Source organism: Mus musculus, chromosome 14 (genome assembly GCF_000001635.26).
Source record: "Mus musculus strain C57BL/6J chromosome 14, GRCm38.p6 C57BL/6J".
In the NCBI taxonomy this organism is placed as follows: domain Eukaryota; kingdom Metazoa; phylum Chordata; class Mammalia; order Rodentia; family Muridae; genus Mus; species Mus musculus.
In genome coordinates this window covers 34759977-34784204 of record NC_000080.6, presented here as the reverse complement: position 1 = coordinate 34784204, position 24228 = coordinate 34759977, and the positions used below count along the sequence as shown (strand labels likewise).

The 24228-nt window shown below is 47.6% G+C and overlaps 3 long non-coding RNA genes across 7 annotated transcripts; 1 reads left to right on the top strand and 2 right to left on the bottom strand.

Annotated features, from left to right (window-relative positions):
* Positions 1 to 5940: 5940 nt before the first annotated feature.
* On the bottom strand, positions 5941 to 9724 carry Gm30969. Of its 2 annotated transcripts, XR_383356.3 has the most exons (3): positions 9553 to 9724; positions 7096 to 7201; positions 5941 to 7013 (listed from the first exon to the last, which is right to left on the bottom strand). It is a non-coding gene; the product is annotated as a predicted gene, 30969 (long non-coding RNA). The 2 variants fall into 2 exon arrangements; XR_003951077.1 differs by having other exon boundaries at positions 5941 to 7201.
* Positions 9725 to 14103: 4379 nt separating this feature from the next.
* Positions 14104 to 24010, bottom strand: A930038B10Rik. Of its 3 annotated transcripts, XR_001781218.2 has the most exons (5): positions 23933 to 24010; positions 20904 to 22214; positions 20628 to 20672; positions 15495 to 15709; positions 14104 to 14917 (listed from the first exon to the last, which is right to left on the bottom strand). It is a non-coding gene; the product is annotated as an RIKEN cDNA A930038B10 gene (long non-coding RNA). The 3 variants fall into 3 exon arrangements; XR_383352.2 differs by lacking the exons at positions 14104 to 14917; positions 15495 to 15709 and adding an exon at positions 18184 to 19513; XR_001781219.1 differs by lacking the exons at positions 14104 to 14917; positions 15495 to 15709 and adding an exon at positions 18184 to 19250.
* On the top strand, positions 19178 to 21802 carry Gm52101. Of its 2 annotated transcripts, none has more exons than XR_003951076.1 (3): positions 19178 to 20001; positions 21248 to 21462; positions 21594 to 21802. It is a non-coding gene; the product is annotated as a predicted gene, 52101 (long non-coding RNA). The 2 variants fall into 2 exon arrangements; XR_003951075.1 differs by lacking the exon at positions 19178 to 20001 and adding an exon at positions 20027 to 20310 and having other exon boundaries at positions 21594 to 21749.
* Positions 24011 to 24228: the final 218 nt, after the last annotated feature.

Here is a 24228-nt window from a genome sequence, read left to right as displayed (position 1 = left end):
ACATAAACATGGCCCTCTGCTGCAGCGTGGGCCATGAACACATCATAGACCTCTGTAGTTGCACAGACCAGGACATCAACATGGCCCCTGCAGCAACCTGGCCAATTGACATTAACGCAGATTTAGACAACAGCACAGACCACACACAGACATCCACACGGTCTTTGGTGGTAACATGGGCCTTGGAAATCAACACAGCCTCCAGCTTCTGTAGGACCATGGACTCAGACATGCCCTTTGGCATCAACACAGACCATGAATATCAACATGGCCTTGGGTGGCTGCACAGGACACTCACATCAATATAGCCCCTGGTGGCACCATGGCTCATAGACATCAAAATGGCTTCAGGCAGCAACACAGACCACCACATCCAAATGGCCTACAGTGATAACATGGGTCACAGACATCAACAAGGTCCCTGGAGACAGCAGAATCACGAACCCCAACATGGCCAGCAGCAGCAGCAGCACAGACTTCAACACAGTCTGAGACAGGAGACCACAGACATCAACAGGGCCTCTGCGGGCATCATGGACCACCAAGGTCTTTTAAGAGGATCCAATTGAGAAAATGATCCATTTTTCATTTTGGACATTTCTCAGAGCCAGGGAGATTGTGCAGCTGGGCAATGGGTTGGGGGTGGTTGAGTCTTCAAAAGCTCAGGGAGATTGTGCAGCTGGGCAATGGGTTGGGGGTGGTTGAGTCTTCAAAAGCTCCCGGCTGCATACCACCAAGCCAACCTACTCAGCAAGGACATGTTCCCTGTCAACTGCAGCTTTCTCTCACCTGTCACCACTGTGTACACACCACTCCATTCCTCCATCTTTCCCACCTCTCCATCTCATATTCATTCATCATAGTGGCATTAGAAACTACAGTGTGTTACACACTGTATACACACATATACACATACACACACACACACACACACACACACATATATATATACACACATACACACACATATATACACACACATATACACACATACACATGTATATACGCACATATATATACATATATATATACACACATGTGTGTATATATATATATACACATACATACATACATACATACATGTATACACACACACACACACACATACATACACACACACACATCCCAAGCAGGTTTACATGCAAATATTCATTACAACAAGTGGTTGGTCTGCTTCAAGAGTTCTGGTTTCTGACACACCATAAATACTAGATTATTGTCAGTACTTATCACGGACACCCTGCTGTTGCCCAGAATCAAGATGATCTTGTGGCTAGGCAGGTTCTGTGCAAGCTCCAGGCCACCACACACCTCCCAACCCTCAATGTCAGGCTCAGTGAGCTCAACCTTTACACTTGTGGCCTACAGGTGTGCTCAGAACCCTGTGTGCTCTGTCTCCCAGCAGGGCAAGCCATGTGGGCTGCAGCACCAGCAGCTCCGTGCTGGGGGTCGACCAGATGGCCTCTGACCCGCCCTATTCAGTAACAGCATCAGCTTCTGCACCATCAGCTCCTCCAAGTGCCCCGCCAGCTGTTCATGCACTGATCAGATGTTGGGTGGACCAATTCACAGCACTGGATCTGGGCCAAGATGGCACCCAAGTTGGTCCGCAAGCACTGCCCAGGCCTTTTAAATTTTTTAATGTGTGGGTCTCCTACAGAGACCAGAAACATTGGACCTCTTGGAACTGAAATTAGCCACCGGATATAGATCGCCTGCAAGCACAGTGCACACTCTTAGCTGTAAAACCGTCTTTCCATGCCTGAATTTTAAAGCAACGGTTTGGCTTGTTTAGCGGAGACAATTTCAAGGCAGAGTAACGTTCAGGTTGTGGTGTGGTTGTTGCTTGATGTACTCACCCATCCTTACAACGAGAGAGAACAGAGAGCAGTGTGTAAGGGCTTGGGAATGTGCACTGGAGGAGGCTATATTAGTCTAAGGTGACCATAGGCCTTGAGGAGCATGGGTAGAACGTTACGATATTAATGTTTGAGGTCAGGTGGACATGTCTGGGAATTGCCACCGTGTAGTGGCTTGGATAAGAAATGCTTCCTACAGCCTTGTGTCTTTGAATACTTGGTTCCCTGTCATTGGCACTGACAGAGACTGGAGGGCGTGCTAAGGAGACTCTTGCTGTGTTGTTAGCGTCCTATTTAGGGAGGAACCTGGCTAGTGACTGAATAATTAATTACCTGTTGTATCCATTCACAAACTTGTGTGTGTGTTTCCCATGCTGTTTGACAAATGCGTGACAGTTCAACGGGCTTTTTAAAAGGAAGCAGTTCTCTTAGCTCCTAGTTCAATGCACCTGCGTGCCCATGGCCTGCCTTGGCCTCCCGTCTCCATGGGCAGCATACACTTGCTCCTGGAAAGGCTAGATCTCCCCGACTGGATGCTCGTCCTGAAGTTCTCAGCCCCTCCATCAACAGAATCTGCACCCCCATCTCCCTCCAATCCTGATTTCCAGCCTGGCCCTCAGCAAACTCTGGTCTCTCTATCCAGGCAGTGGCTACTCAGGGTCACCAATGTGGAGCTCAGACACTTCCAAACGCACTCCTCTGCCTTTCCCAGCCCAGGCCATTCCAATCTTCCTGAGGTGTCAGACACTTGTGAGTCGCACTGCCTGGTGGTCATGCTTGTCTTAGAAACCTGGTAGGTTTAAGGGGGATGGTGCCTGGGAGTGCAGGCGGCCTGCTAGATTTCAGGCTACCCTCTGTGACTGTAGTCCTGTGGGGTTGTGGGACTGAGGGACTGAGGGACTGTGGGACTGAGGGACTGAGGGACTGTGGGACTGTGGGACTGTGGGACTGTGGGACTGTGGGACTGAGGGACTGTGGGACTGTGGGACTGTGGGACTGTGGGACTGAGGGACTGTGGGACTGTGGGACTGTGGGACTGTGGGACTGAGGGACTGAGGGACTGTGGGACTGTGGGACTGTGGGACTGTGGGACTGTGGGTCTGTGGGACTGAGGGACTGTGGGACTGTCGGACTGTGGGACTGTGGGACTGTGGGACTGTGGGACTGTGGGACTGTGGGACTGTGGGACTGAGGGACTGAGGGACTGAGGGACTGTGGGACTGTCGGACTGTGGGACTGTGGGACTGAGGGACTGAGGGACTGTGGGACTGTGGGACTGTGGGACTGTGGGACTGTGGGACTGTGGGTCTGTGGGACTGAGGGACTGTCGGACTGTGGGACTGTGGGACTGTGGGACTGTGGAACTGTGGGACTGTGGGACTGTGGGACTGAGGGACTGAGGGACTTTGGAGCTGTGGGACTGTGGGACTGTGGGACTGAGGGACTGTGGGGCGGCTGTGGGACGGCTGTGGGATGGCTGTGGGACGACTGTGGGGCTGTGGGACAGCTGTGGGATGACTGTGGGACTGTTGGACTGTGGGACTGTGGGACTGAAGGACTGAGGGACTGTGGGACTGTGGGACTGACATCCTGCCTCCTTACAAAAGAAGCTAAGAGACATCCTGAGCCTTTCTTCCTTCAAATACCACATCCAACCCAACAGAAAATCCCCATCTCTAGATTCAGCGCAGGCCCGGGGCCCTGTCCATCCTCACTCCTCACTCCTCACCTCTGTCCTGCTTTTAATAACTCCCAACTCGTTCATTGTTCCACCCTTGTCCCCTGAGTCCAGAGGAGCTTACTGTAGAGCCTCCCATGATCCTTCCTGTTTCCTTGGAACCCAAGGCTTCACACAAGCTAGGAAAGCACTCTACTACGCAGATACACCCACCTCCTATGTTCTTACCTTAGACTACTATAAACCTCCTCTAACCAGAATTTAGTCTCCTCTGACTTCCCCTACAGGCAGCACTGTAACCATAGCCAGCCATGGGAAGGGTTAGGGAACATGGAGAAGCCCGGGAATTTAGCGATGCCTCTTCTCTTCCACAGATCCTCTGGTAGAACCAGAAGCTATGGTTGCCTCGACTGCTGCAGCAGGAGACAACAGAGCTTCAGACCGATTCTAGGAGCCAAGGGCTGGGATACCGGAAGTCTTCCCCAGCCCTAGACTCTCTCTCCACTAGGTAATGTAAGGGCCCCTGAGGCCACACCCACAGGAAACAGCACAACTCTGGGCCCAGGTGGACCTGCAGCCTCGGGGTGGAGGAACTTTGGTTATTTGATCGCGTGTCATCATCTAAGCAACACTGCAAAGATTCCTGACTGCCACGTGGGGAACTGAACTGAAGATGTGGACCTTTCTCCGAAGTGCTGACAGTTTTGCTTGTCAGCAAAGCATCAATATCCTATTCGTCTTATAAACAACTCCTTCTTAAGCAAAGAGCTTGAATATGGGACAGCCCAAGGTTGTGGGTTCTAGAATATGTAAGGATAGAGATTAGTATTTTTAGGAGTTAAAGACTAGTTAAGATGGGGCATTGATTCATTGCAGAGCCCATGGACGGGCTGTTGCCTGGAAAGATGGGCTGGCCCGTTCTTAGACACACATGAGGGGCGATCTAGCCTCATAGGATTTCGTACTTAAGTCGCTGGGGAAACCACCTATCTGCTATTGGAATAGCAGATCTTGCTCCAATGGGTGACAACTGACCCTCTCTGCTGGTGATGGGCCTGGATAAAATGTCCCTGCCAGGCTCCATTCTGAGGGCAGCTCTTAAAGGCAGCTGAAGTTGTGTGTGGTGGCACAGGCCTTTAAGCACACAGCCCTGGAGAAGCAGAGGCAGACACACCTCTCTGAGTTTGAGGTCAGTCTGGTCTACATAATGAGTTCCAGGCCAGCCAGGGATGCACAGTGAGGCCCTGTCTCAGTTGCAAATGAAATTGCCAAATGTGTCTGCCTCCCGCCCCTATTTGTCGCATGTATACGAATTCATAGGAGACACTCCAGCCTGCTTCTGTCCCCTATGCAGGCAGCAGGCCTCTCAGCAGCTGCCATTGCTCTGGAGTCCCAAAGTCCACCCAGATTGGTTTCGGTTTGTACCCTCAGTTCCACCTCTGAATCTCAGCATGGTAACTTTACAGATACTTCCTCATCTATAAAATGGGAATGCTGCTATAGATCAGATGCCACAGGCTTTTAAGAGGGCCCTTTCCCATCTTCGGCTCAGTATCTGATTAGGAAAAGCTGCAAGCACTCGGGAGACAGGCCTCGCCTGGGCACCATAGTAGAGCTGACCCTGGGTGTGGGTGTTGCATGTGAGCCAGTCCCAAGGGTGTGAGCACAGGAGAGCCTGCTCTGCCTCTTGTTTGCTGAGCAGTGGGGCAGACAAGAGCGAGACATTCTCCTCTCCACCTTTGTCCCTCACCATCTATGGCAAGTGGAAGAGCTGGCCCTGAGGGATCATAAAAGTGAGAAAACCGGCCATATTTCTCATTGGCCTCAGCACTCAGGAGAGCGGGCCCTGCACTTCACCTGGGCAGCAGGGTAGAGCTGGCTCTGGTTGCAAACGGTTTCTGGTGGGCCAGCCCCGAGGTCCTGAGAGCAGGAGAGCTGCAGACGGACCAGCTCAGACACCTCTCAGGCCCAGATCCAGGGCTTTGAATTGGCCCACCCCAACATCTACCCTATCAATGAACTGTTGGGGTACATGAAAGGTCGGTCCTACAGATCCAAAACTATAGGATCTCTATGACACAGGGCAACAACAGGATATCCAAGAGGAGTCCCAGTGAGGTGCCAGTATTGAGTAGCAGAAGCGAGGGGCCTCATACCAAACCAAGTCATTGCACTGAACATTCGCAAGCAAAGAAGTGTGGACAAAAGCTATATACTGTGGGACACACTGCGACACACTACAGCGTCCACGAGATTTTTTTTTCCTCTATGGGGGGAGGTTGCAAGGGTGGAGGGCAGGTACGAGGGGGAGAGGAGATGAGTGGAACTGGGGTGCATGATGTGAAATTCACAGAGAACCAATAAAAAGTAAAAAAAAAAAAAAAAAAAAAACTGCAAGCCATCAGCAGTTGTAGTTTATTTAATGAACTAGTTTTTGTTTATGCTCCTTACATTTTTAGGTGCTGGGCACTGAAGCTTGGGAATGCTAGGCAAGTGCTCTACCGTTGAGATACAAACCCAGCCCTGGGTTTTTTGAGACCACTTTGTTAACCCAAGCATCCTACCCTTAAGGGCGCCATTCTCTTTTAAAGCAATTCCCTTTTCTTACACGAGGTGGAGCTGTCGCACTGGCAACAGAGACACATCCTTGAGCGAGGGAGATGCGTGCTCTTTGCTGAGATGTGAAGTCACAGCTTTGAGGTCCTGCTTAGCTCTCACTAAGTCCTAAAGTCCACTAAAGTCCTCCAGAGCTTTGAGAACCTACCATTGGGCCTGGGCACCTCCCCCCGACCTCCATCCCCGGGCGCAGGACCCAACTGAGCCTCTGCATCCGCATTTCCAGCTTCTCTGGTCTTTTCTGGCTACAAACGTTTAGACTTTCTGGACCTGGGAAATCAGGAGAAAGGCAAGAGCTAAATTGGGGAGAAGGATGGAGATGCAGTTTTAAGAGGCCTAGCTGAGGAAGAGGCACGGAAACCCAGCGTCCTGCTATTGGAGCCAAGTGTTAAGCGGGGGCCCAGGGCATCGCAAGAAGGAAGTTCCGGTAGAATGGCCAAGTCAGGGCCTGGGGTGCCAATTCGGGTCCCTGCTGGCCTCAGTACACTGGACGCCCGGCAGAGAAGTATGCCAAAGCTATACTGTAGAGGAGCCCAGCGAGCTTAGGAGGTGAGTGTAGAAAACAGGTGATTTAGGTTCAGCAGGGCACAGGGAAGGGGATGGAGGACGTAGGGGGTACGTAGGGGTGAGGGAACGTAGAGTCCAGAGAAGTTCAATTCGTCCTCTTTGGGAGTCTGAGCTTCATGGGCAAGCTGGTATTCTGGGTATCCAAGCTTCGAGAAAAGGAAAAGTAGAGGCTGGGAATCAGGTCTCTGTGGACCAGAAGATGCCTTGAGCAGCAAGAGGCTCCCGATGGCCTTGTGCCTTCCTCATACCAAAGGGTGGAGTGCAGGAGTCAGGGCCTGGAAGATAGGCATCACCTGGGAGAGGAAAAATAAAGGCATCAACAGGACAAACTCCACTGTCTGTGGGTCCAGGTTGGGAGCAGAGGAAATGGCTTACAGAGCGGTGCAGAGGGGGACCAGACCCAGGCCCGTGAATCAGGAAAGCGTGAATGACCCGGATCTGATCTCTCTACTCTCCCCAACAGAAGAACAGCATATCAAACCTGGGATGAGAAAAGAATGAGGAACTTTGTCTTAAAGCATCTTTACCTGGGGCTGGAGAGGTGGCTTTGTGGTTAAAAGCACTCGCCTGCTCTTCCAGAGGACCCAGATTCAATTCCTAGCACTCAGGTCGCAGCCCATAGCAGTCTATAGCTCCAGTTCCAAGGAATCTGACGCCCTCTTCTGGACTCTGTGGGCACTGCTTGAACATGGTACACACCATAGATGAAGGCAAAACACCCATACAATAAAAATATTCATAAACCGGACAGTGGTGGCGCACGCCTTTAATCTCAGCACTTGGGAGGCAGAGGCAGGCGGATTTCTGAGTTCAAAGCTAGCCTGGTCTACAGAGTGAGTTCCAGGACAACCAGGGCTACACAGAGAAACCCTGTCTCAAAACAAAACAAAACAACAACAACAACAACAACAACAACAACAACAACAAAAATACACATAAAAGGAAAATAAAGAATCTTTCCCAGAGTTTAGCAAGAGAAGAGTTGCTAATGATCTCTAGTAACCCGGAATAGCACATACATCCATAACCAGCCGTTACCACCAGAGGCGGTTTGAATATGCTTGGCCCTGGAAAATGGCGCTACTTAGAGGTGTAGCCTTGTTGGCAGAAGTGTGTCACTGTGGGGTGGGTTTCGAGGTCTCCTAGTGCTCAGGCTCCACCCAGTGTGGACCGGGAATCTCCTACTTGCTTCCTGGGGATCGAGAGCACTCTCTGCTGGCAAGTTTCCACCATGTTGATAATAGACTGAACTTTTGAAACTGTAAGCCAGCCCCAATTCAATGTTTTCCTTTATAAGAGCTGCCTTGGTCATGGTGTCCCATCACAGAAATGAAATTCTAACTAAGACAGAAGTGTGGTAGTTTGAATAGGTTTCATCTCTCTGAATGCTTAGCCCACAGGGAGTGGTACTATTAGGAGGTGTAGTCTTATTGGAGTATGTGTGACTTTGTTGGATGAAGTGTGTCATTGAGGGGTTGGGCTTTGAGGTCTCCTATGCTCAAGCTCTGCCCAGTGAGGGATTCAGATCCCCTCCTGGGCGCCTGAAGAAGCTGGGCTCCTTCTGACTCAGTTCCTTCTCCAGCACCATGGCTACCTGCCAGGCTGCCAGGCTTCCTGCCATGATGATAATGGACTGAGCCTCTGAAACTGTAAGCCAGCCCCAGTGAAATGTTTCTTTTATAAGGGTTGCTTTGATCATGGTGTCTCTTCACAGAAATAAAACCCTAAGACACCATCCTATACCCACATGATCCATTCAACATTTGTCATAGGCGATAAGTTGCTTTCAACTCAGCTGGTTTGGTCATATTAATAACATGTAATATTAGAGCTAACTTTAGTAATATTAGAGCCACACCCACATGCACACGCATATACAGGCCATATGCACACACACACACACACATACAACACATGCACGCATACATACATACCACATCCACATCCATCCACACACCACATTCGCACACACCTCACGGGCACATTAGTCTGGATTAGGGTCATGGCCGGCCACGAGGGAGAAACAGGAAAGCTATTTAACACCAGAACTGTAATTCCTCTTAGCTTGTAAAAAGCTGCCTACATGGGGAATTTAAGGCATAGTAAGATTGATTACATTGTTTTCTTAAAGGCAAGTTAAATTTAAACAAGCTGAGCACACATTGTGTGAACAGATGAATACATTGTTTTACATGATCTCAAAGCATATAATTAACTTGGTTACAAGGTCAGGTAAAAGTTCAGTTTGTAAAGGCAGGTTACAAGAGGCATTTCCCCCCCAAAAAAAGCATTTCTACATAGTTCCTGATATTTTCCTATTAAATATTTTACAGCTTTGCTCCCTGTCTGGAAACTACTCTTTCATCCTCCTGAAAATGTCCTCAAAGGGTCACATGCTAAAGGGTCACATGCTAAAGGCTTTGATATACAGCAGTACCCTCGTTTCCTTTTATATACTTTCTGATACCCGCCGTAGTTTCTTTTCTGATGCCTATGCTAATTTGAAATATGCTTTTTAACTTTTGTTAACAATTACAAGGAGCCATGCTCCCAACTCTTTGGGCGGGATTTGTTGAGCCTTGTTTGACTAGTATGAGATGAAGCTTTGTGTTTCACGAGAGTAATAGATTATATTTCTATTTTGTGAATCATCCTTGAATTTTGTATACACTCACTTAGCATAATTTAATTTTAATCAGGATTCCTTCCAGTAGTAAGATTTAAGAGCTTAAACTTCCGTCCCTTTAGTGATCTCCCATATTTACAGGCTAGCGTGTTCACTTCTTTTTACCCCTCCCAATCCATCGATGACGTTCATATCACCACTCTTACTGTTTAGCAAAATGCTCCTTTGGACTTCACGGCATCCTTACTTATTTCTTCCCTTCTCCTTTTCTTCCAACTCACTACCTGAGTTAGCTGGAATAAAAATGGCCCCCACAGAACCAATCATAGGAAGCAGCAGTATTAAGGGGTGTGGTCTTGTTGGAGTAGGTGTGGCCTGGCGATCTCTTCCGGCTGCCTTCAGATCAAGAAACAGAGCTCTCAGCTAGTTCTCCTGCACCACATCAGACTGCATGCTGCCGTGCCTCCTGCCATGGCGATAATGGGCTAAATCTCTGAACTGTAAGCCAGCCCCAAATAAAATGTTTTTCTTTATAAGGGTTGCCGTGGTTATGGTATCTCTTCAGAGCAATTGAAACTCTAACTAAACATTTCTTCCTTTCTGGATTTATCTACCTTCTTTCTTAAGTCTACCCTACCCTGTTCCCAGGAAGACCCTTGGAGGAATAAACTCTGACACCATTCCCTATTGAACATATTTACAGTTCACCCTTATCCCTGAGCAGCGGTTTAGGGTGAATTTAATCTGGGTCATTTCATGGATTAAACCTAGGCACTCTGCAGACACTGTTCCCCCTGTCCCCCTAATGCCTGCTCTTCTCTGTCTCCACACTCTATAACCCCAGGTGACCTCTGACCCTTCTTTTATCTGTTTACTTGTTTGAGGTAGAACCTTGAGTAACCAGGGCAACCTCAAACTCCCTGACCTTGGACTCTTTATCTTCCAACTCTTTCCAGGTGCTAGGATCACGGGTGTGATTCACCACACCCAGTCAGTGATTGCCCTGCCTCAGCTCAGGTAGTAGGGTGACAGACGCATACCATTTTCTTGGAATATAGTCTTCTGTTTGCTTGAATCGAGTTCTTCTGTGTATGGCTTCCTGCCCTCTGCTCCAGAGAGATTTCCCTTTGTCTTTAACATTCTGAAGTGCATTTGCATGCCCAGTGCCAAGGTTCACATATTGTTTGGTGTGTCCACCAAAGATCTGCATGTAGGAGCCTAGCCTGCCCACTGGTGTTGAGGTGGCAGAGCCTTTGAGATGCAGGGTCTGTGCAAGGCTGTGTAACCACAGAGATAGTATCGTAAGAGACCACTGTGGTCACAAGGACGTAGTGCCCCAGAGACGGTAAGTGATCAGAAAGCAAGATCAGCTGTTAGGATTGCCTTGCTTCTGGTCTCACCCAGGACTTCTTCTTCATGCCCTGCCATTACCCTGCCATTACTGTGACACTATCTGCCATGAGGCCTTCACCAGAACCAAGCAGAATGCAGCACCAACCTCTTGAGCCTCTGGAACAGTGAACTAAGTCAATCCCTTCTCTTGAGATATTACTCAGCTTTGGGTATTTTGCTATAGTTACTCAAAATGGACCACGTCAAGATCTGATTTTATCTTTATAATCCTGTGCTGCTGAATATCCACGTCTGTCAGTGGTCCTGTGAGCCAAGATCGCCTCATGACAGGTACTTCCATTTTCTCATCATAATACATAATACATATCATTTCAATACATAATAGAATATTTTTCTATCCCCCAAGCTTCTTGTTGTATTCATCCAATTCTTATCTTCCATCGCTCTCTATAGAAGTGGTTCTCAGCCTTTCTGATGCTGCAATCCTTCAGTACAGTTCCTCATGTTGTGGTGACCCCCAGGCATAAAATTACTTTCGTTGAGGCTTCATAACTGTAATTTTACTACTGTTATGAATAACAATGGAAATATCTTTGGAAATAGAGGTTTTTCAAAGGGGTCATGACCCACAGGCTGAGAACCACTACTCTACAGAATCTAACTCACAACTATTCTTTCTTTTGGAGAGGACAGAGTCCACCTTGAGACAGGGTCTCACTCTGTCATTTTAATTGGCCTGAAACTCACAAAGATCTGCCTCCTGGGTGCTGGGATTACAGGCTTGTGCCACCACGCCTGGCTTTAGAAAAACTAAATTAATGTACTATTCATCGCAATATGCAACGTTGAAGTTCTAATTTCAGTGACATGATATTTTAGTTTCAGTAGTTTTATTATTTTGGTTTATTTTCTAAATTTTGCTTTTAAGAGAGTCTCAGACATCCAGAGCTGGCCTCAAACTTGCTATATAACCAAAACGACCTTGGACTCCTTCCTAATCTACCTGCCACCCCCTCCTGGGTGCTACGATTACAGGCATCTGCCACTGGATTGGGTTTCTCTGGTGCTGTTGCTGGTTAATTCCCCCAGAGAACACACGAACACTCTTAAAGCCAGTGGCTGTATGGGGAGTTTGTCTAAATCATGCAGCCCCGAGCCTCACTATTTTCTGTCTTTTATGCACAAAAGCCACATCCTGGTTGACACACTTCAGTCCGCAAGAACAGTTAGTGAGAAGCAAACCTAGAGAAGCCAAAAAGCAAGGTTGGTGGATTTAGGGACTGTCCCAGATCCCAGAGCTATGGACTAGGGCTTTGACGGATTAGGTCTTTATTCCCTGTTGTGTCCGGCCAGCAGACCACAACCTGGGTTCTAGCCTGGAAAGGCATTTTGGAAACCTGGAAGAGAAGAGGGGCTAGGTGGCGAGAGAAAAGAATGTAGCCAAGACAGTTACTCTGATCAAGGCTCAAATTTTATTGTTGCGACACTAGTTATGAAGGAAAGGGGAGGGGACCCGATTCCCGCCGAATAATCTCTGGTCCAGTAGAAAGGTGCACGTGTGTGGCTCCGCGGGTTCCAGCAGTGGGCGTGGCAGAACGAATGAGCAGGAAGCTCCACCCCTGAGCAAGCAGGTTTCAGGCTGGGGGAGGGGAGACTACAATTCCCCTTTCATTGGTGCTGGGGCCTATGTTTTGTGACCTAAAGTCAGAATGATGCCTCTAACCCAGCGTCAGTTGTGCTACAGTCTCAGGCCTGTTACATTCCCCACTGGCTTAATAAGCATGAGTCATAAGCTCATCTTGGGGCAGGGGGTTTATCATCTCCTCAGCACTAATAATTTAACAAAATTTATTTTTGTTTTACATAGTTAAGTAGGCAATTGAGCAAGCAGCACCCTGTAGTGAGACCAGGAACAAAAAAATTAATAAATAGCCCAGTAATGTCTATAAGTAGAGTAGAGTAGCCAAGGGGACCAGAACAAGATTGGCACCAGTTATCAGACATTTACACCACCACCCCTCCCCTTTTAAGCTTATTTTTGGCTAATTATTTTTTAATGATCCGTGACTGGTTGTCATAGAAACAATGAAGTTTCTCCTAATGTCATTGTTTCATGAAGAAGAGGTCCAAACTGCTTCTATTCTGAAGAACAACCTCTAGTAAGGAGTCTACCTACGCTTCCAGGTGGAAGTAGTTATTTTTTAAAAGATTTATTTATTTATTTATTTATTTATTTATTTAATGCAGATCACAGCTTTACCGCCTTCCTCATTTAGTCAAAAGCAGACTCTGTGTGTTGTTGGTTTTAGGAGATTTTGAGGCTAGAGAGGAGTAATCTTATCCCTCCATATAAGCCAGGAAGATGCCACAGCTTTGTGAGAGTCTGCACTGTCCCTTGCATGGAGCATTGTCAGTGGGACTCTGTCCACTCTAGTGACAGCAGTACATGAGTTTTGCATCTGTGAGCTGCTTCAGGAAGCCCGTCTTAGCAAAATGTATACTCATCTCAGCTGTTTTATAACTTAAATTTTGATCCCAAAGTCTCCCCTCCCTCCAGAGCCTAAACAGTGAAAGTTCTCTGATTCTTTTTTTTTCTTTCTTTTTAAGCTTTCTAATCAGCCGGGCAGTGGTGGCACATGCCTTTAATCCCTGCAGAAGTCAGAAAAGGAATCCCTTGGAACTGGAGTTATGCATGGTTATGAGCCACCATGTCAGTGCTGGAGACTAAATCCAGGTCCTCTACAAGAGCAGCGGGCGCTCTTAACCACAAGCCATCTGTGATGGTTTGTATAGGCTTGGATCAGGAAATGGCACTATTAGGAGGTGTGGCCTTGTTGAAGTAGGTGTGTCCTGTATAATGCCCGCCCGGATTCTGCCATGCTCCCGCCTTGTTGATAATGGACTGAACCTCTGAACCTGTAAGCCAGCCCCAGTTAAATGTTGTTTTTATTTGGTCATAGTGTCTGTTCACAGCAGTAAAACCCTAACCAAGACACCATCTCTCCATCCCAGGACTCGATGTCTTTGAAGGACAACAGGGTAGCAACTGACTTTCTTGAAGATGGATACGTGCCCAGAAACAGGCATGTGCCCTGCCTTTGCTCTGGGGGAAAAGTATTGCTGTCTGAAGTTTACTGGCAGACAGGAAGGCAATCACATCGTTAGCCATCCTACCTCCAACAAACACCAACAAATAAGTCAATATAAACACTAACCTCAACGAACATCTCTACCATAGTCAGGGTGAGTGGTGGCTAGGCAGCCACACCCTGGACAAGGATGGAACCTTTAAGAAGCAGAAAGGTGTGAGGTGTGGGGTGGTTTGTTATTCGGTACGTTTTATACATGTGGTTTTCGGTATATTGGAGATTTAAATTTATTTTAAAATTAAAAAAAAAAAATACAGGACGAGGGGGATGTGTGCGCGTGCGCACCACAGCGCATGTGAAGATCAGAGCATAACTTCCGTGTTGCTTCTCTCCTTCCACAGAAAACTCAGGTGGTCAGGCTTGGTGGCAAGCGCCTACACCCGGCGAGCCGTCTCGCAGACACTTACACTGGGGACATTGACTTCAAGCTAAGCATTTCCAACTCCTAGAACCAAAGCAGGCTGAAGCGAGATGACCCAGGGGCCAGTCACCCAGGAGAAGGCTGCCTCCGGCTTCTGGCTGGCCGACTGCGCATGTCCTCCCAGCACAGTGCCCGCTACAGTCGAGAAAGCCTCGGCCAAGCCCGCACCCGACAGGCTCGGGGCTACAAGGCTTGTGGGGTTTAACCTGGGTCGACCTCCAGGAAAATCAAGATCAGAGCGGAGACGTGCTGAGAGGTAGGGACAGTCTGGAGTCTTAGGAGGTGGGACTTGGGCGGATGCACTCCTCTGGGCGCTCACGGTGCGTGGTGGATACTCTGACCCGCTCCTCTTGGCTGACCACGCACGAGGGCAGTCATCCTGGGGAAACTGAGGCCGCCAAAGTCATAGGGCTCATCCGAACATCCTGCCCCAACCCGGCGCGGCATCCAAGCACCTGCTCCATCTGGGGACACCCGGAGGTCTAGGCCGCCACACATAGCCCAGGGGGAGCGGTGATAAAGATGCGGAACTCGTCGCGCGAACGCAGAGGGGAGGGAGGAGGCGTTGAGAGTCTTGCGCCATGTGAGCTGGATCCGCGTGGGTCCCGTCAACCCAGCCGCTGTTGACGACGCCCAGGACCCGGAGTCCTGTGGACACAGCATTCGGGTGACCTCGGAGCCTCAAGAGATCTGCAGCTCGCCTGCTCCAACGCCCCTTCCCCAATATCCCTTCCTTAGAACCTCGGTCCCCTCCTGCATCCTTCTGTTCTATGATACCTTCCAGAGCCTCAAGAGGGCGCTGTGGGCGCGCTGCTGGAGGCCGCGCCTCCTGCCTCCAACTTAAGGTCCGAGCTGGAACTAGCTTTTGACACGAGCTCTTGAATACGTGTGTGGGACAGGCAAGGTGACATAACCCTGAAGCCTCAATCGCAGGAGAGAAATAAAGGCTTTTTTCCTTGTTTACTCTTTCTTACCTTGAATATCGTGATCATATCTTCACAATGAAAATAATATTTTGAATGAAAAAGTATTCCAAAATAAGCAGACATAAATCATATGGTAGGAGTAGCATGAAACAAGAAACATTTTGTAAGAGCAGAAGTGTTGGGGTACACAACCCTAACACTCAGGAGGCTAAGTTCGGTACCCTGTCACAAAATCAAACCAAAAGTTGATCAAACTTCCTTTCTGTGATCATAAGGCAAAAGACACTAAGGAAGTGTACCAGAGATGGCAGTCGAAGGTACCCATCACTATCATGGGACACAGTCTCGTCAATACGACAGGGTCAATGCGCTGGTGCACTCTCAGAAGCTGGAAAGAACCCCGGTGAATAAAAACTTGCACCAGATTGGGTCTGGTCACTGCCCATCACAGGTCGGTGGGCGGGGCTCATGAAGCCTTCGGCCTCTCTGAGGAGTTCTAGGCAGTTAAGGGTTCCTGGAGGGAGGGAGACATGTAGTGAAACCACTAGTAAGGTACCCATGCCCCCGCCCACGTTCATGTAAACAAAATTAAACTGACTGAGTAAACAAAAACAGGAGGAAGTCCTGAAAGCAGAAGGGGAGCTGGTTGGGAAGAGGAGGAGAACCAGGGACGAGAGGGGACATGAGAGGGTCCTGAGGATGAATAAGACCAAAATTCACTGCGCACACGTATGAAAAAAAAATCAGAAATGTTGTAAGGCTGGGGAGGGTAGAATACTTAACACGTGCAAGGTCCTGGGCTCATCCCAACACCAGCAAGAGAAAGTGAATTGTATGTATGTATGTATGTATGTATGTATGTATGTATGTATGTATATCAGCACGCAAACTGAAAGAGGTAGGAAAAGGATCCTGGAGGGGAACAACTGAGAAGTGTAAGCACCTGTCAGAGTATACAGCCTTTCCAGCCAGAGCATCTTCACTCGTGGGCAAACATGTTGTGGGAGTTTGAATGAAAACGGCCCCCATTGAGGGCTAAAGAGATGGCTCGATGTTTAAGAGCACTGGCTGCTTTTTCAGAGGACCAGGGTTTAATTGCCAGCACCTACATGGCAGCTCACAACTATCTGTAACTCCCAATCTGATACCCTCACACAGACAGGAGTGCATGCAAAACTGCCTATGCGTATGAAATAAAAATTAATTATTTTTTAAGAAAAGATTAGGATGTATGCCTCTGCCTCCCAAGTGCTGGGACTAAAGGCGTGTGCCACCACCGCCTGGCTAGTTGTGACATTATTGATGGAAGAGTGTCAGTGGGGGTGAACTTGGAAGTGTCAGAAGCACAAACCAACAAACATTCATACACATAAAATAAAATTTAAAAATCTAAAAACAATCAGCAAAATGCCTCTGCATTCCAGAAAGAACAACTAAAATATAAAATATGAAAATATTAACAATATAAATATTTACATATTATAAAATAACATAAATATATTAAATATTAAGTTCTGACAGTGCTATGGAGCACCCAAATATCATCATAAATTGCCAGAGAGAGAGAGTGAGTTTATCTATTCAAGAAAACATATATTTAGCCTGGCGTGGTGGCACACGCCTTTAATCCCAGCACTTGGGAGGCAGAGGCAGGTGGATTTCTGAGTTTGAAGCCAGCCTGGTCTACAAAGTGAGTTCCAGGACAGTCAGGGCTATACAGAGAAACCCTGTCTCAAAAAAAGAAAAACAAAAAGAAAAACATGTATTTGAGGGGTGGAAAGACAGCTCTTGGGTTAAGAGCACTGAATGTTCTTCCAAAGGTCCTGAGTTCAATTCTCAGCATCCCATGGTCGCTCACAACCATCTGTAATGGGTCTAATGCCCTCTTCTGCTGTGTCTGAAGACTGGTACTCATACACATAAAGTAAATAATTCTTTTTAAAAAAAAAAAGAAAGAAAGAAAGCATATATTTGAGTCTAGGCTCAACTCTCTGAACTACGGTTGCATTCCTGTTTACCCAGGAGAAATGAGTGCATATGCTCGTGAGAGAAGTAGAGAGGTGTCGGTGAAACACTTAGTAAACTCAAGCTGGAATCTACCGAAATGTCACCAACCAGGTAAATAAATTGTGACGTAATAGCACAATTATAAGGAACAGACTCCTGATACAATCAGATACATCTCCAGCATGTTCAGGAGAAGTCAGACACAGATTTATTAAGATTCCACAGCCAGGCGTGGTGGCGCATGCCTTTAATCCCAGCACTAGGGAGACAGAGGCAGGTGGATTTCTGAGTTCAAGGCCAGCCTGGTCTACAGTGTGAGTTCCAGGACAGCCAAGGCTACACAGAGAAACCCTGTCTTGAAGAAAAAAAAAAAAAAGATTCCACATATGTGATGGCCAAGAGCAAGTTAATACATTGATCCCCGTGAAGGAGCAGGGCAAGCCTTTGAGGGTGATATAAATGTTCTAGAATTTGATTTGAGTAGAGGTTGGTTAGTTTGTGAATCCGCAGAGGAAGATTTGAATGGTACACTTAAAAATCTATGTTCTGTTACACTTAAGATGTTCTGCACAGGTAATGCTGCAGCTGAGCGTTTACATGCATGGATGGGCATCATGTGCATGCCTGGTTCCCACGGAGGCCGGAAGAGTTCAGCTCTGTGAGTGTGCTGTGTGTATGTGGGTACTGAGAGCTGAACCCTAGTCCTCTACAAGAGTAAACAAATGCTTTCAGCTGCCAGACCATCTCTCCAGCCTCAGGTTTATCTTCTTTAAAAAAATAAATAAATAAATAAAGAGCTGGGGATGAAGGGATAGCTCAGAAGTTAAGATAGCATAGCGCTTTTCCAGAAGACCAGAGTTCAGTTTTCAGCATCCGTCAGGTGGGTCCAGGAAATCCAACTCCTCCATCAGGACTCCAGGGTCCTTGCATGCGTTTTACACACACACACACACACACACACACACACACACACACCGAAAATTTTATTGAGAAGCTTTAATATTCTATTTCAACCAGGTTTCCCATCATAAGATGCCCTGAAGAAGAATTTTAAAGGCCCTCATTACCTATCAGCTTAGTGGGATGCCAAACTTTCCTCTACCAAGATTGTGCATAGGCAAGAAACTCTTCAAGTGCTGGTCTTCGACATTTGTCACATCCCTGTGGGTTTGACAGTAGGGAGCCAGCACCAGGGGTAGGATGCCGCAGCAGGCAGTGTCCTCTAGAACAGTCCAGCAGGGCTCCCATAGGGAGAGCCCAACTTCCATGTTACAGCTATTTGTGCAAGACGAGAATGGACCTCCTCGGCACTTGGCAGAAGCAGGCATTGCACGATTCCTTTTGACTGGCCACTGTCACAGTTCCTGGGTTTGGAGAGTCTGAAGCCCTTTGCCCTAAAGGTTTGAGAACTCTCTGAAACTCCTCCGGAGACCAGAACCTGCAGTTTCTCTTTGCTGACTCTTAATGGTCTTCCTTCTTCAGTTCTGAATCCTCTCTCTGCCTCCGCCATCCCCTTTGCTCCAGCCCAAGTCATTCTCTTAAACTGCTCAGCCGCTGTTCTAAAGCAGTCAAGCAGTGGGCCGCCTTGCTGCTCTTCACAGCTTGGCCTGCCAAGAGGTTGTTCAACCATTTCTGCTTCTGCTGCTTTGTTGCCGTCTCTGCATCACGGTCACTCTGCTCTCTGCTAATTTTTATCCTGTTCCGGGCTCAGCCCACACTTCTACAACTGGACAAGAAAGGACCATCCGAGAGAAGCCCTTTTTTAGGCACGTTTTTTTCTAACATCGGGAAAGACAGTATTGGGTGGGGGTGGGGAATCTCCCGCCTGATTCAAGTGTACTCAACCGCCTGTTTCTAGAGCCAGAGAAGAAGTGGTTTCCACCAATCACAAGGAACTTCCCATGCAAATGAAGGTTACATTTGTACCAATCAGCACAGCCCTTCCTTGAGTTCCAGTCTCATCAGTGCTTCAGTTGGTCTACCCCGGAAGGTGCTTCGCCTCTCACCTGGGTGGGGACGGCTGCAGGGCCATCTAGAGCTCACTGAGGCTTGTCATTGAAAAAAAAAAAAAAAAGTTGGTATAAAGTGAACCAGGCCTGAAGTCCCGAAGTGTCACTTCCGGGAGCCAAAGCAACCAGCTGCAATTGTAGTTTTTTCTCAAGAGATCTATGGAGAACAGCATGAGCATCAGCTTCAGGGTAACTCAGTGGACTGCTTGACAGTTGTTTTGTCCAGGGACAGCCAAGGTAGCAAGAGAAGTCCAGCAGCTGCCAGTTGGGTAGTTAAATTAACACATCCTCCAGTGTCTTTGCTTAATTACAAGAAAATAAACATCGGGAATGTGTAAAGTCTAAACACGGAGAATCTACCAACGACATGCAGAGTCTTTAAGGATGCTTTAAGAGTGCTCAACACGAAGGTGCCCTTCACACACACACACACAAACACACATATACACAAGCTTTGTCTAGCCCACCTTCACATTCGCCAGGGAAACACTCTTTAAACTCAGTGAACAAACACAGCTTGAAGTGACTCACACAATAAACAAGAGAGCAGCTGACAGAGTTGGGAAGAATGTATTTTTTTTTTCAGATAGGCTGGAGATAAGAAAATCAGGAAAGCTGGCTGCCTCCTGAGTTCACTTGTTTATGTGACAAATGCTTTTTTGAATAAGCACCATATGCCAGTGACCCTTAGCCACAAACCTGGCTTTCTTCTTCATACTGACTCAGTTGTCTACGGCATTTGCCTCAGCCCCTCCTCCCCTCCTCTGTGGACCTCTTCTGACTGGGAAATGTAAGCGAACACTTGGAGTCGATTAATCACGTCTGTCTGTAAATCTTTCCAACCTGGCATCTGTCTAGCCTAGTTACAGCTGTGTAGCAAAGCACATCAAAACTTGGTGGCTTAAAACAACAGTCCTTTTGTCACTTGTGATTATGTGGGTTAGCACTCTCGGGGGGCTGGGGGAGGCTAAGGGGGCATGGATTGTCCTCTATGTGAGATCGTCTAGGTTGGCTCAATAAGGCCTGCTGGCTCGAACAGGCCTCTCCCTATGTGAGTCCTGCGCTGCCTGTTGTCTACCAACCACACCTTGACTTTCAGGTAAAACAGGAAAGTTGATTCCAACCTGGTATGCTTGTGTGCACCTGCCTGCGTGCACATGCACACATGAGTGTGTGTCTGTGTGTGTGTGTGTGTGTGTGTGTGTTTGCACTGGGGATAAAACCCAGAGTTTGAACATGCCAAACACATGCTCTAGGGCTGAATTACATCTGCAGCCTTGGCCCTCATTTGAACACTGCCGGGTCCTTAGGTTTAGGACATCCCCCTCACCCTCACCCTCCCCCCCCCTTTTTTTTTTTCATTGTGTGTTATAGGGCTTTTAGCTATTGACCGCCTGGGCCCTTCAAGAGACTCACCTGCTAATATGCAAAGCTTTGCACCAGCATCCAGGTCTTCTAGGCCTGTAAAAAGACATGCCTAAGGAAATGCTTGTGTGTTTTGTCCATTCTTTGGTCGGGGAAACTGAAGTTGATCTAAAACCAGTTTGTTTTCTTTCTAGTAACCAAGAAGGCTAGCAGGGTAGCTCAGAAATGGAAGGAGGGGAGGGCAGAAGAGGAGACAAAGGTCAGGGCAAGAGAGGTAAGGGGGTGCAGTTGGGGAGGGAAGGTAAGGAGAGGGGAGGAGAGCCTCACCTGGGAAAAGCCAGAAAGGGCGAATAAATCAGGTGCTCTCCTTGACATGAGCTTCTTCCTGGATTTTCTGTTTAATCTTCACCAATCTAAGACTTCCATGCCAACCAAGGTGAAGCCAGACAGAAATGAAGGTCAACATCTGTACAGGCAGCACACACCAGTCTCTGCGCTGCTGGCAGGTTATTTTTGAGAACACCCAAAATGTTTAGAGGGAGCAATTCGCCGCGCCTTAGAACTGGCAGCTGACAGACACGAGAAGCAGCGAGGTTACAGCCCAGGCTTGGAGAACTGGGGATGGGAGTAAATTAGCATTGTCTTCTAGCTGTGACCCTTGACCTCTCCAGGCTTCAGCTCCCACAGCTGTAGGAAAGGGACACGCTTTCAAGCTCTGGACAGGAGGGAGCAGCACGGCCCTACAGACAGGCAGTCCCATTTCCTCTTCATCAGCTGGAACCACGCCTGGCTGGACTGTCCTCTGCTGGAGCTGCCCTCGGAGAGATTCTGCACATCTGTGACTCACTTCAAGCCAATTACACCAGGCCAGGGGCACAAATAGCATGTGCGTAGATGATATCATATTAATCTACTGTGCCTTAAAGTCCAATGTGCTACATTACAAAGAGTTCTAACCTCCACAACAGGTCCACAGGAAACCTCTGTGTGCTTTAACTCCATGTTGCCTGGTTACAGGAACCCACACAACTGACTCCATTGTGGAAGTGCTGTTCAGGCTACAAAACTCAGCCCGTAGATGACAACACCTGCCAAAACTACAACAAAGACCTAACCCATCAAAGACCACAGTTCTGGGAAAGTCTCAAACTGTACTAACCTTGCTTTATGGCTTCTGTAGTTTTGCTCTGGCTAATTGTTCCTGTTAACTAAAATATGTCAGAACATAGGTTTGTTTGTTTGCTTGTTTGTTTGTTTTGGTGCTTTAAAAGCTCACCCTGAGAAAGACTTAATGCTACAAAGGGATCCCAAACACCCAGTGTAGTCGCTGGCTGGCCAATGAAGACTTTCTATTGGCTTAAACCCATGCCTGAGCAGTCTTCTCTGGCAAATATCCCACAATAGCCCTGAGGGATAAGAGGTAAGAGGTAGCTTGTTCACACTTTAGGAACCGCCAAGCACGGACATGGATCCCTACCTAAACTGATACCTAAGCTCTTCTGGAAGCATGTAACAGCCAAACCCTGAACCAGGCTCAGTGGTGCATATCTATAATCCTAACGCTTGGGATATTCAGGCTGGAGGATCATGACTTCTTAGACGGTCTGGTCTCCATAATGACTTCAAGGCCAACCTAGGCTAGAGAGAGAGACCCTGTGTTAAAAAAGAAAGGAAGGAAGAAAGGAAGGAAGGGAGGGAGGGAGGAAGGAAGAGAAAGAAAAAAGTGGAGGCTGTAGCAGGAACATTACAAGAGCTAATGTAACTAACATTAGCAAGCCACCTGAAAGCATCCCTTGAACTGTGGTCCAAGGATGAGAGGCAGCACGTGTAGTAGTGTAGATAGAAAATGGCTGGGATCTCAGTTGTGCACTTTGCTCTCCTCCAGTCTAGCTTTCCTTCTGTGTGATTCTAATATATCACTCATAACACCTAAAAATAAATGTCTTTACTATGAGTCCGGGTGTGCTATTTCCATCTGGACACGCAGTAGCTCATGCATGGCATACGAGCGCTGTTCAGTGAGCCAAAGGCTGCGTACAGGATGTGGTTTGACCAAGTCTAGTGTATATATAGCAGGAGATTGGGACAAGAGAGCTATTTTTATAAGAACTGTGCTTAAGTTTTCATCCCAGATGACAGAAGTGTGAAGTAGAAGAGGCTGGAGAAGTGGTGCACATGCCTGTGGTATTTGGTTCTTGCTGTTGCATTTTCCACGGGATGCCATGCAACTATCTAAAATGCTGACAACTGTAACCTCCCAAATTTGTCCTCTACTATCTCAATTCAGTCACCAAATGCCATCTGAAGGCTCACATGGCCAGTCATGCAAAAATACATGCTCAAGTAGTTTAGAAACCTGTTCATGGTCTACGGGTTCAACTCAGGATGTGGGTTCCACCCCAAAGCCAGGCCCAGACATACTGACGATACTAAATGTCTAAACCTAAGTTCCAGAGAAGTGTTTGTTTGTATGTATGTATGTTTGTTTGTTTGTTTGTTTAGGTGGTGGTAATACAGTGCTACAGTCCTGGGATGAACCCCAGGGCCTCAATGCATATTAGGCAAACTTCCTACCACTGATCTATTGTCCCATCTACCCTTTCACACCTCCTGGGTAACTGGCATTGCAGTTGTATGTCAGCAGGCATGGCTATAAAGATCAGTTTTATGTGTGTTGTCAGGGGTCAGGGGTGGCACAAATCTATAACAAATCCCAGCACCAGGAGGCTAAGGTGGGAAGATCAAGAGCTTTAGACCAGACTGGACTATAAGATTCCATCTCAACAAACAAGTGTTTAGGTTCAAATGCCAAAAGCTTTAACAGTGAAAGGACAGGTGTAGTGCCACACACTTGTAATCACAGCATTTGGAGAGTAGAGGGAGGGGAATCGGAAATGCAAGGTCAGTCTCTACTGTACAGCAAATTTGAGGCCAGCAGGGCTGAAACCCTCTGTCAAGGAGATAAAGAGAGAGGAATGGGGAACGGAGGGGAAGGAGAGGGGAAGGAGAAGGTGGGGGAGAGGAGGAGAGGTTTAGAGGGAGAGACAGACAGAGACAGAGACAGAGAGACAGAGGGGGAAGGATAGAAAGAGAGGAAGAGAGGGGGAGGAAGAGAGAGACAAAGAGAGAGAGGGAGGAGAAAAAGGGAGAGAGACAGAGAGACAGAGACAGACAGAGAAAGAGAGGGAGGGAAAGAGGGTGGCAGGGAGTAAGAGAGACACACACACACACACACACACAGAGAGAGAGAGAGAGAGAGAGAGAGAGAGAGAGAGAGAGAGAGAGAGATTTTCAGTGAGGTCCTAAGCAGTGTCCACCCAGGTCCTTGAACTATTTCTTCTAAACATGATGCTTACCCCAGGTTTTCTAGGTTTCTCCATTGACTGTCCCCCTTAGAAGATTATTTTAAGGTCACCTTTGTCCAATGTTCACTCTTTCAGCTGTATAAATATTACCCAATAAGTCACATTGACTTTCTCCTGTAGTTTTGCTACCTCTAAGTTAATAATTTGCTTAGTTTTCTGACTAGTCAGGGAAGTCTGTCCGACACACAAATTGCATTATCAGTCACTCAACCTGGAGGTAGCCTCTCAGATTAATCTTGTTTTTCTTAACTAAAATCTTCCTAGAGTGTTAATGCTTCAAATTACCG